The 13,285-nt window shown below is 32.4% G+C and overlaps 1 protein-coding gene across 2 annotated transcripts in view; it reads right to left on the reverse strand.

Annotated features, from left to right (window-relative positions):
- LOC149418994 (uncharacterized) overlaps window positions 1-13,285 on the reverse strand; it is a 491,041-nt gene that overhangs the window by 214,709 nt on the left and 263,047 nt on the right. The gene's annotated exons all lie outside the window — the stretch shown is intronic.

Genomic DNA, 13,285 nt, shown 5'->3' on the forward strand with positions numbered 1-13,285 from the left:
ATTAGCCTGACTCGCGCCCGACATTGGGCTAGGAGCCCAAAAGTGGTGGGGGGTTGTACCCGCGCCAACAATGAGTTTATAGCCTCCGACAAACTGTTGCATATTCATTTTGTCGGCAGCAATGGTGATAGTGGTCGCTTAAATTTGCGAGTTAGAAAAGATTTTGAACGCTTACATGAATGACAATTACATAGTTTAAAAGCATAGTAGTTATGAGAATGTGTATCTTGACAACTAGATTTTTTGTTTGCCAAGATACGACAAAAAATAAGAAATGTTTGTAAAATAAATGTGTAAAAATGATCTCAAGCGATCAAATTTGTAAAACATGTTAAGTTAGTATTTTTCCGAGGTCCCCCGTAACATAGCGCTCAGAAAGAGATAAGATTCACTATGCTACGAGGTTCCTGGATTTTTGTACACGCAAAAAGGTAAAAAATATTGTTCAAAAATGGGTTTACATATGGGTGAAAAACAGCTTTTTTAATATCTCCTCAGCGGTAGTATATCGAAAATAGTGTTTATTTGACTACCGCCGAGGGGATGAACAAGTAAAATATACATATTTGCAATGTTTAAAAATTGATTTTTCTATGTAAATTTTACATAGAAAAAATGCTGGACATTGATCCACGCGGTAGGTAAGCCGGCGATGTGGTATCGAAGCCATTCGGAGTCAAAGTTTTCAAGCCGCTTGGGCCGAAAATTGGACAAAATGACCAGTGGCGGGGAGTGGTGATTTTGCCAGTGGCGTGGAGTAGGGACATTTTATAAAAGTAAACAATTTTTATGAAATTAAATAATATGGTCAACTACGTCCGTTACAAACTATTCGAAATGGCTCATCTTGATTCTCAGGGCGAGCAATTGTTATTTCAATCAAAAACTGACACCGCAACCCTCATTTTAATGAAAAAAAAAATTCAAAGACTAATGCGCTATGGAATCCGTCAACTATATTAACTTCTTAACCACTTGCTGAGTTCACGGACCAAACGATAACTGGATTAAATCCAGTGGGGTAGCAACAATCTTTTTGGCCAAACTAGTAAGAATCATATGATTGTATTCGTGGCCATTCCCATTACTTTAAAACAATTTTTAAGATGGGTTGACCAGAAATTATCCCTGCGCCACTGGCGAAAACTTAATATCCCGCATAATATACTTCCCTTGAACACTTGAAATTTTTAAGCTGTTAAAAAATATAAGTTGTACTAAAATATACTTTAAGGTGATCGCTATTAAGTTACCGAGATGAAAACTAGTTTCATATTTTGGTGGACTCGGTGGTCAAGGGGTAGGTCACTCGACTAGCAATTCGAAGGTCGCGGTTTCAAATCCTGGCGGGCGCAATAATTTTTTTATTTGATGAATTTGTGTTATTTCAGAATTTATTAATTAAAAATAATATATTGTATACTTGCGGCACGTTCCTGAGTGAAAGTTATTCTCAATATCGCCCTTTATTATATTACTTAAATGAATAAATGATTCAAATATATTATTTAAAATTAATTAACTGTGAAATAATACAAATTAATCAAACAAAGTGTACTTGTTCAAGCCGGGATTTGAACCTGCGTCCTTCGGCTTGCTACCCTCGACTACAAGCATTCTTAAAAATTAACCTAACCTAACCTTGATTCACAGAGGTGTTATCATTTCGGGATCTTTTTTAAATCTATATTAAATTGACTAAGAGTGGAGAAAAAAAAAAGACGCGGTAGCCTTTTCTAGGTCACTGCACCGAGCATTAAACAATTATTAATTAATTTTTTCACAGGGCCATGTCCAATTACAATACATTACATATTACACGAAGTTAATACGTTAAAGAAGAAATAAAATATAGAATCATTTAAAACATTACATCTATGATAATTGTAGGGCTCATGTCTGGCCGTTCTGGACATATTATATCTGGTATCCATAATTTGTGGAGTGTTGATTGAGGAAAAGCAATTAATTTTTTCTGAGTCTGCAGAGAGGGATATTGAAAGGGATGAGTCGGAACAATGTAGGTGAGTCAATCAAACAGTTAATAATTTGGAAAATGCAGATGAGATCAAAGATTTTTAAATCCTCCGTTTTTCTAAAGAAAGGTTTAATTTTACTTCATGTTCATCATGTGTAATCGACTCTTGTCCTAACCTCCAAGCAATTCCCCTTAAGAAGCGATGCTGCTCGGATTCGATAAGATTAATGTGACTATCATAGAATGGATAGTTAATATATTTTGAAATTCACACATTTAAATGAGAGCACCAACTCCGCAGTGCCTTCCGAGACATACAATCGCTAAGCCACTAGTGATATCAATTCAACGTCAAATTTTAATGCGGCTTGAATTTAAAGTAGGTCAAAGATTCCTTGGCTGTCTGTATTAATAATATTCGGACGTAAATGAATGCCCACGAGGCCTATCACGCCGCCATAATTAATAGGAAAATGATTATTATTTCACATTAATGGGAGACATCAGGGGGACCTTTGGCATTGGACGGCTGGGCGCTTTATTCGATCTGACAGCAGTGGAAGTCTACTTCAAGAATCAAATTAATGATGATGAAAAATATTCAATATTACTACCGGCGGTTTGGATGTAGGTATATCAATTCAATACAAATAGAGTTTTTTTTTATATAATCATGGCAAATCATTTTAAACAGCGCATGTTTTAAAATAATATTTGTGCACACCGGAAAAGGTTCAAACTTTTTTTTTTTTTTTTTTTTTAATTTGCCGGTAACCCGGGCGTTTATTGACATCAATATTTGTTTACATATTATGTGCGCTACCCGACTCACTAGACAATATCTGTTCTGAGCCGGGTAGCAGTATCTACCATTACATATATCAATAATAATAAAAGTGAATAAAAATAGAAAATACAGGAAAAAGAAACGTAATTAAAAAATATTAGATTACCTAGATAAAATAATCTAAATATAAATTATTACATACATATGTAACAGTAATTGAACATTTTTTTTTTAGTGTGAATCAAATAATCAAATAATTGAACTTTTTTGTTGTGAAAGTTCTTATTTTTTTTTTTTTTAATATGTCATATAAAAATTAGCATGGAAGGTTTGCAAGTAACTTGTAAATGCAATTTAGCCACGTATTAAAGTATTTATATGTACATTTTCTGTTGATTTGAGTTGTATGTTGTGTTTCTCTTAAGAAAATATTGAATATGGAAGGTGCGAGGTAAGATTCATGTTTTTTAGCAAGAGTGGATTTAATTTTTGGCACTTGTAAATGATTGTTAGATTTAGCTCTAGTGTTCTGGGAGTGAGATATGTGTGAAGGTGACGATTTTATCCAATTTGTATGGATAATTTTTTTTATGAATAGCTTCCTGATATCAAGTATTTTATTTTTAATTAAAAGATTTTCAGTGGGATAAAGATATGGTTTTTTGAACATAGTTCTAATAAGTGCTTTATGAGCTGTATTAAGTAGCTTGATGTATGTGTCTGCGGCACCACCCCATGCCGATATACCATAAATTAAAATTCGAAAGAAGTAAAAATCATAGAACTCATTACTGGACAGTGTAAACTGTACAGAGCCTTAGAGTGGTGAAGATCTTCCAGGAAATACCGACAAGTATGAAAGAAGGATATGTTAAAATTCACAAAAATAAATTATGACATGTTATGTGAAGTGAAAGTAAATTTTATGTTATTTGTAATATTTAATTTTAAATTCCTACTGTGCTTACTATTTAATTTTATTGCAAAACATTATGTGATTTTTTATATTAGTATATAAAAACTGTACATTTTTCTATGTTATTTTAAGTAAAATAAATATTTCAATACGCCACTACGTAAGCAATAATCTTGTAACAAAAAATATTATTTACACATGACGGACGATGTGACGCTGATCAAAACGATGGCTAAATAAGTAGAAAGCGTAACGCGGCATGGTAAGCCAAAACTTTATCACAATAATACCTCAAGGTCGCTTTACATTGGTTATTGTTGGCAAGCTTTTCAAAATGCCTCTTAAAGTTTTCAAAATGACTCTTAAAGTTTTCAAAATGACTCTTAAAGTTTTCAAAATGCCTCTTAAAGTTTTCAAAGTGCCTCTTAAAGTTTTCAAACTTTAATTCAATCATTTTAAACTTAAATGAGATTATAAAAAAAAAATACAAGCGGTAAACTGATTTATTTTTTTAACCAACTTTACTTACCTTTTTAAAAACTTACCTTTTTAAGTTGTCGTACCCTTAAATTAAATATACCATTCCTAAGAGAAAGTCCAGTTATATTCAATTTTCCAATTATGTCCTACATCCTTTATCTAAATTTCGCTAATAAACAATTAGATAATGTTAATTAAGTGTTAATCTCAAGTGACCTACCAGGTAAGTATTGTACTGTATATTATCTCCATAAAAAGTTAAGTTATAACATAGATCACTGTAGAAATGTATGATAAGTTTGTAAAGCGCCCTTGAGGTGATTTTGCACAAAAACGTCGCTATACAAGTCATTCAATTATTATTATTTATTTTTATTATTACTCATTTCTTTTCGGCAACTGAAGGGCTTTGGAACTGGGACTGCGCTTCGACGCATTTTACAAGATATTAAACAACTGATTTTACAATAATATTTTTCAAATTTGACATAAAAAATTTCAATTTTGGACTAAATTTACTCGAAAACGAAAGCTCAAAGAAAAAAAAAATTATTCCACAAAATCGAATGCTGAAAAACTTCAAATATTGTGTAGATTCAGGAGTTTCTTGTTTGCAAATGAAAATTTAAGAAAGCAGCCAAAACGCTAAGGTATTCCATCAATTCTAAATACAAGCTTCTTACGGCGCGGCGCCTTCTACCGGTCCATTTGTCACCTGTTCCGCTCATACGTGTGTACGTCAGCGATATATTTAGGATTTACGCTTTCTAGTAGAAAAGGGAAAATCCTCTTGAGGCCTACATAATATAAATACATATTTCATCAGGTATGCGGTAGTCGAATAAATAATAAATCACCCTTCCGGGAGAACTTAGTTATTTTCTTTTTTCTGGTGTAAGGGGGTCTGGAGACATTACACGATCTCGTGAAAACGTAATGATAATTCCGACGTACTTTTATATTTATTTTTTTATTTAATTTCACAATGAAATTCCGATACACCAACCTTAAGAAGGGATTATTCCCTAAAATAAAGTCGGAATCTTAACTATGCAGTGTCTACATCCCATAAAACCGTTGGGACTTCGTGAATGTTGACGATTTGTTGAATTGGTGACCGAATAAATCATCACATCTTTAAAAAGTTATATAAAGTCATTGAAAGTTATGAAACAAAAACTTTATCAACTGGTTAAGTAGGTTAGGTTAGGTAAGGTTTAAATTTATTTTTCATCGTTTCTTATGACTTTATGTCACTTTTTAAAGGTGTGTTGAATTGTCACTGTGTTGAGTTATCATGAAACCGTTAAATTAACACTTTTTATGATTGAAAATACTTTTTCTTCGAAAATATTTATCTTGATGTGATTTTAAAGTCAGTTTTTATACAACCTGCGTGGATAGAGTCATCTATAAAATATTTCTATACTATATCATTAGTCATCTATATTATATCATCTATACAATTTCTATACGATACTCTATTTGAAGTAATTTAAATTATGTTTTTTTTTTATTTATTTCAAAGGCTCGTATCGTTAATACTATGTATTTTATACGTACACAATCTTTTGATTTTTATTAAAGATATTTTTATTTATTTTTTACAACATATTCTTTAAATTTTTATAGATAATGCTTTATGGATTTTTTACGGTGTCGAAAATAAAGTGTATATATATTTTTTAGCTTATATATAGAGTTTGTCCACCTGGATCTTCCCGGAAATCAAATATCTAAGAATTATTTAATAAATATTGCAGTAAGTTTTTGTGAAATTTCATCTGCGGATATTTGCGGGAAGTTAATTTTTATTATTTTGATAGTATTTCGGTTGATTTCAAAGGCTCGTATCGTTAATATTAATTATTTTATATAAATAATTCACATTTTCAAATCGTTTTACACAAAAGATTTTAATGATAAGGTATTTATTAATTTTAAATATAAATAATTTATATCCGCATAAAATATATTAACTATCGTTACGAATTCATCTGAATTATTTGAGTCTTTTGTCGCCTTACTGTAAGGTGGTAAGTCCTGATAATGGAAAGAAGGATGAAAGTAGAAAATTCAAAATAAATAAGATCTCTGAGGCGTGTGTTTGGTTGTGAGGATATCTAAAAATAATTGAAGTCACATGAACGTTTATTTATATTTACATGACATAGGTCTCAATGAAAATAATTTTCCTCGTAGCCTATGTCATCTTTGAGGATGTTGTGGGGAGGGTCTTTTTGAGGAAAGAAAACAGTAAATGTTGTGGAAGAAAGTAAATGCAGACGGCAGTAAATCGTTCTACAGCCGAGTTGAACTCAAAAACAAGTCGGAGAAGCTAGATTTCACTAAATCCAGTTTTCGTTGTACTTCCGATAATTTAATGAATTTATTTTATAATTACATATTTATCTTGTTGTGTTGTGATTTTGATTGAAAATGCTTTAATTGATCTTACAAATAAGAAATAATTACTCCACAGTAACCCTACATTATAATAAGCAAATTTTTCAAAACTATTCCAAAATAATACTAAATACTCAAACAACTACATAGATTAAAGATGTGATCTTGATAAGCAGGCATTATTACGAAACAAAACAAAACATAATCCACTGACTCAAAGCTAAGATTTCCGACAATCTACAACCCTTAACTACATCCTATATCCATTCTCAAAGCCTTCGTATTCGTAAGAGCACGACCACCCCCAACTGCACGACCCACAGCCTCCCCTCCAACCCTATTGTTCCGTCCGATCCTCTAAACAATATCTCACATCTCAGTGGTTTATGAAAACTCGGGCTTGAAAAGAAAACAGCGGAACCTTTATGCGAGGGTTGGAATATATAATGACCGGACCAGAGGTTTATGACAGTGCAGCTTTTGAAAATGGTCGACCACCGTTCATAGCCAGTTGAAAATTGAAACGGTAACTGTTTAACGGGAGCGATAGACGTACAAAGTGCTGACTCACAGAGTGCGGTTGGAATGTTTGAATTCGATTTGGCGTTCGACAATATTATAACGTAGACTTAATATTGGATAGACCAATATTAGTTAGCAAATTTATAGAAGGGCCTGCCACCTGTCTAATAAATAATGATTGCTAGAATTGTTTTGACGCGTGTCTTAGAAATAATGTTAGTAGACTATTAGGAATAGTCATAAAAATCGATGAATCCAAAATATGTTATCATAAATATTGACTGTTATTTTAATCAAATTTCTGGAAATATTTATATTAAAAATGACAACTGATATGATAAATTTAAAATGAGTTTGAAACATTTTTTTAAATCTGAAGCCGCTCAAGAGCCCAACTGTTCACAACCATCTGGAACCAGTGAGATTATGACATCTCTAATTAGGGTATGTTGTGAGGCTGAAGGTAATGGGGAGGGGAAGGAGATGGGGAATTACATGGCTAGTCACATCTGGTCATCAAAGACAACCAAAGCAATTTCAAGCAACGTTCGGTGGACTTACACCAGGGCGATACTGAGAGTATCTTCCACTCTGGAACGTGACGCAAATATTCCATATATTATGTTAAATAAATAAATATTGAAATAACACAAATCATTCAAATAGAATTTTCTTACCTACGCCGAGATTCGAACCGGCGACCTCCGGCTTTCTAATCGAGAGCCTTACCTCTCTATCACGGAGGCCGTTTAGTATATACAAATCCCTTGGTTTATTTTATTTTCATGAAAAGGCTATGTGCATTATTTACCAGTCGCAACGAAAACAAATAAAATAATTACCTTAAGATTTATATTATCGTCTTCTTTTGCATGTTTCAATACTATCTGAATTTTCCCACAATTATTTAATAATATATAAAATAATATAACAACATAATATATTTAAGTATATCTTTGCGGTTTGCTTTTATGTCTCAAATACGCGGTACAACCCTCTTGGGGTTGGATGTTTTGACAAGGATATTATACCTTATGAGAATATTTTTAGCATTGTTTTGGTCTGCATTTAGAACATTAAAAACCATACCTGCAACATTTTTATTTTTCCGAGTGTGTAATAATGTAAGTTGTTACAAATTACAGTTAATTTATATATTGTTTGTGTAAGGCTGATATTAATTAATCCCTTTTTTCAACTCCACCTTGATGAACTTCACGACGCGACGTCACCCAACCAGTAGCAAAATAGTTAATCTGGTAGTACTGCATAAATAGCCTAACACCATAAAAGTCACATTAAAGCTAAAAATTATATAAAAAAATCCGTTCGTGAAGTCAAAAGTATAACAAAGAAGTGAAACAAGTATAAATTAATTACATTTCATAGAGCATTCAAATTACCATATTAATAATAGTTTTATAGGATCATGATGTGCATGTACCTATAGCATCAAAAGAATATTAAAGTAAGTTAGGAACAAAATGAATAAACGTTATACATAATACAACAAATATAAAAAAGATATTATTACCTGCCTGGAGTAAATAAAAAAAATCATCGTAAAAGAAAAAGTTAAATACTCATTTAAAAAATGAATTAATACATAGTATAATAATGTTAGCGAAATAAAATCTTAGAAATTTCTAATTTAAATTTTTTTATACAACAAATGAAAATATCAACGGGTCTGCATTTATACCAAGTATATGTAGTCTTTGGGCTGGGGAAATAATAAAATAGCTGGTTTTAGATTAATGAACAAAAAACAACTCAGGAAGTCTCATGTTACGAACGTTACGTTATTAGCTTAGTTAATTCAATAGTAGCTCGATTTAATATAAATATTTCACTAAATTAATATTTTACAATTGACAAGAAAAATGGTGTTGAAATCTACTATTTTCTTAATCTTTTTCACAGTAAAGCCAGGATGCGACATTAGTATGTATTAAATATATATTTTTTAAATGAAATTTTGAATTTATTAAAAACTTTCTTCATTAAAACACCTAGCGAATTTAAAACGACAGTTAATCAATTGTAGGTAGCTACCTACTCGTAACTTAGTTCTTGCATACATCGAAACACTAAAATAGTCAGAATAGTTAATATTAATTTCAAAATTGTTTTGAAAAGCTCTCAGAAGTTGTTGATAGGTAAATTTGGATAGCCCTGATATATTAATGTTGATTCACTTTTTTATTCGAGTGTATTATTGTGATATTTATACCACAGTTTCAGGCTACAATTCTGTTATAAATAGATTACACTCCAATGGGAAACTCTTATGCTATGTTAGCTGATATTTTAAATATACTTTTATTGAAGTATAAAGCTGTACTTACCAATTGTACATTTTATCAAATCATATTTTAAAGAGGTCACTGCATAATACGTTTTATGATTTGTTTCTTCTTAATTTTTTTTTCTTTACTTATAGTTTCTTCACCACCTAGGATTCTTGCTGCAGAGTCTCCATCTTCTATCTTCGTCAAACGTCACAGCGGTACTGCCAAGGTCCGGTATCTATATGAAGACATTGTGTCAGCGCTTTAATAGCAGCAGACACATACCTGGACGGATGATGAACCTCGTGCTGGCACTGTTGGTGGACGCGGTGGACTATCTCGCTGCAGCAGCTGGTCCAGTTTCTTCACCACCCAGGATTCGTGTCACCTGTTCCTGTTCTTCATTTTACTTAACTTAAGTTCACTTCCTTTTGTAATATTTATATTTTTTGTAATACCTGCATCAACTGTAAAGCGCCCCTAAGGTGATATCTCACAAAAGCCGGGCTGTACAAATTGTCCAATAAATTAATTAATAATAATCTTAAATTTTTATTTTTCTTTCTATATTTTATTATGACTGTCAATAACTATCATGTATGCAAATGGCATCTGTGTCGTTAATTTAATGAAAATAGAAAAAATGTATAATTTTAAAATATCCAAAATTTCTGCCATTTTCTTCTGCTCGATCGGAGTATTTTAATTCTCGATTCTTGTTCATGTCGTTCAATTATTCCGGCTGATCGACAGCGGTCTGGCAGGGCGAATTGTCCTGTCAGGGTTTCTTTTGTGTATAGGGGTAGTTTCTCTTTAGGGAAATTCCGGGGTCGCTCCATTAACCCTCCTAGCCCTATCGCATCGCGGGGGACGAAGCTGAATCAAGGTGGAATTCAAAAAGCTTACGTTCCGTATTTGTGACGGTGACTGAAATGTTTTCTTTATGAGAGTAAAAAACACATAAAATATGGAATGGGTTATAGTACAAAGATAAGCATTGTTTTATTTGAACAAAATGGTTTGGAAAAAGAGTTGACATTATATTTAAAGGCTATTTTATATTTCTCATTGATTTTTTAAAACATTATCTGATAGTATTAATACTCCAGCGTCTGGACGGTGTAGGCCCTCTGATTGGTCAAATTTAAATTGTCTGTTTCGGTTAAATTCCGCTAACTTGAAAATAAACACGATTTGAAAATTAAGACACGATTTGAAAATTAAGACACGATGCTCATATAATTTTTGGATAATATCGAAGAAAATATGTTTTAGAAAGTTCACAATCCATTGGATTAATTACATTACAGTAAAAATTATCCACAATTACGTATTGAAATTTGACGTTTATCATTATTCACGCGAAATACACATTGTTCAGTGCTGCCAGCGTATATCGATTTCCAATCAATGCAAAAAGCCTTTATAGCTAGTAGAGATATAATGCGTCTACAATTGCTTTGTTATTATTTATGTAGACATTTTACATTTAATAAAATTGTGGGAAAACAATTTTTTTAACTATGACTGACGTTTTAAGGTTTCTTTCAAAGTGTTTTTTTTTTGTCTAACTGAACTAAAATAAATACAACAAACAATACGTTGACTATTTTTTGATAATTTTATTTGAAATCGAAATTTATATTTGATCTCAGAGCTCCATAAATGACGAAAGGAAATTACATTGCCCTAAAAATTACTTCATCGTAGACATTCCCAACAGAAAGAGTGTTTCAATTTCTTAACGCGAGAGCTCATCGTTCAGAACAGAAATTTTTGAGACATGTGTGCACGGTTATGGTTGTCTCAGATATATCTTAAAACACAAAAAAATTAAACGATGTTATTAATTTTTTCATTTCCGTTTTGTTTATCGTTATCTAATTTAATTTCCAGAAGTTTTAATTTTATATATTTAATAATATTATTAGTCAATTTATAAAAAAATTTTTGCTGTGTAATTATTTTATGCACGACAGATGTGTCGCCTTCTGAAGGCATTATGCGGAGCCACTTAAAGACGATATATTTACATTATTTCCACAATGGCACTTATGATGAGAAAAAAAATTACCATTTAATTTTTATTAATATTTACATAGTGTATATATACTCGTACTACTTATATAGAAAGAATACAGTATTTAAGTGGCTTTGCATGGTGAAACTGATGTCACGTATAGTAATAAGTATACAGCCGAACTTGTTTGTAAATTAACTGTGTTTATAAATGACATACAAATGCTACATACTTCATTAAAGAATAAGAAATTTGTTTTTTTTTTTAAATTAAGTTTGAATCATAAAAATACAAACATAATTTTATAAAACGTTCTTCAACACCGTTGCAGACAACATATAAAGATAATGTGAGACCTTTTGAATTCGAACATATCAAATCTGCTTCCCTTGGGGTCTAAGGGTCCACCGACCTCAAAGGGTAGGGGGTTGCGAGGGATGGACAGAACACTTCCGGGCCTGAAATGACTAATGGCCCGAGCCGCAATGGTCACCGCGACGGGGGATGAAAAATACACCCCTGAAGCCTCCGGAGACGAAAAATAATTCGGGATATAAAACCACGGACACTAGAGAGCTTTGTTATTTGTTTCGACAAATACGAGTACCTACTAACTAATATAGGCTGTTTTGTAATTTGTTTGGTAGTCGAGTTATTTATACGCTTTTTGACGAATAATTACTGTTATTTATAGCTAAATCATAAATTTCAAAGATAATCTTGCTAACGTACTAGTGATTTATTAATGGATAAAAACATAGTATAATTTGATGAAAATTGTGTTTTCATTAGATAGATAAAGAAACAAAAAAAAAACATGAAATTACAATGGAATTGAATCAAGAGTCTAAATATAAACGGAATTGATTTGTATCGCTACGAATCCAGTATATTTGTACATTTTGGGGGTTGGAGGGGACTGCGGACGTTTGTTCCTAAAAAGTTTGATTTTGATTTTTTTGATTTTCGAAGTGCACGAATTCATTCCAACGTGTCCTGTATAAAATTATTTTCCTGTAATTAATTAATTTATTTGCCAATTACATCTTTGATCATGCTGTTTAGAGAGTCGGTTCAAGGAAAGAAGAAGTGAACCTGGGTTTAATGTTGTAGGAGGGGGGAAACACAGATGCTTTCTACAGTCGAGCTGTCAACCACAGAACGAGTTATTCAATTAGAGGCACTATTGCGTGCTAATATCTCGTCGAAACGTGTTCCACTATTAGAACGCGAAAAGCGGCGCGCGTAAACCGGATTCGGTAGTTTTAGTAGGAGCATTGGAGGTCAATTGGAGGTAAAAAGGTAGAACATATTTTTTCGCTTCTCGCTTCTTTTAAATATGTACATCAATAGCACCTTAGGAATGTGGCAATTCAACACACTTTAACACTCTTGAAAAGTGATATAAAGTTATAAAGTGTTGGAAAAAAACTAGGTTTAATAGATTTTTTTTAAAGTTAAACCGCACAAGAGTCCAAACTGCTCCCAACCGTCTGGAGCCAGTGAGACTACGGCATCCCCATTTGGGTATGTTGTGACGTTGAAGGCAATGAGGGGAAAGAGATGGATAAGAGAAAGGTGGGGAAGCACCAGGTTATTCAGATCTGGTCACCAAACACGGCCAAGATCATTTCAAGCTACATTTCAATTCTGAATGGTGGTCTTACACCAGAGCGATACTGAGAGTATCTTCCACTCTGGAACGTGCTGCAAGTATACTACATATTATTTTAAATGAATAAATTGTGAAGTAACACGTATTAATTTAATAAAATTTACTTGCGCGCGTCGGGATTTGAACCGCGACCTCCACCGTCCTAGGCGAGCGCATTACACCTCGATCACGGAGGCCGTTACATTGGGCTAGGTTCAGATGCAGGTGTAC

The sequence above is a fragment of the Hesperophylax consimilis genome, chromosome 12 (genome assembly GCF_061612785.1).
Source record: "Hesperophylax consimilis isolate HC1 chromosome 12, BYU_Hcon_1.0, whole genome shotgun sequence".
Lineage (NCBI taxonomy): Eukaryota > Metazoa > Arthropoda > Insecta > Trichoptera > Limnephilidae > Hesperophylax > Hesperophylax consimilis.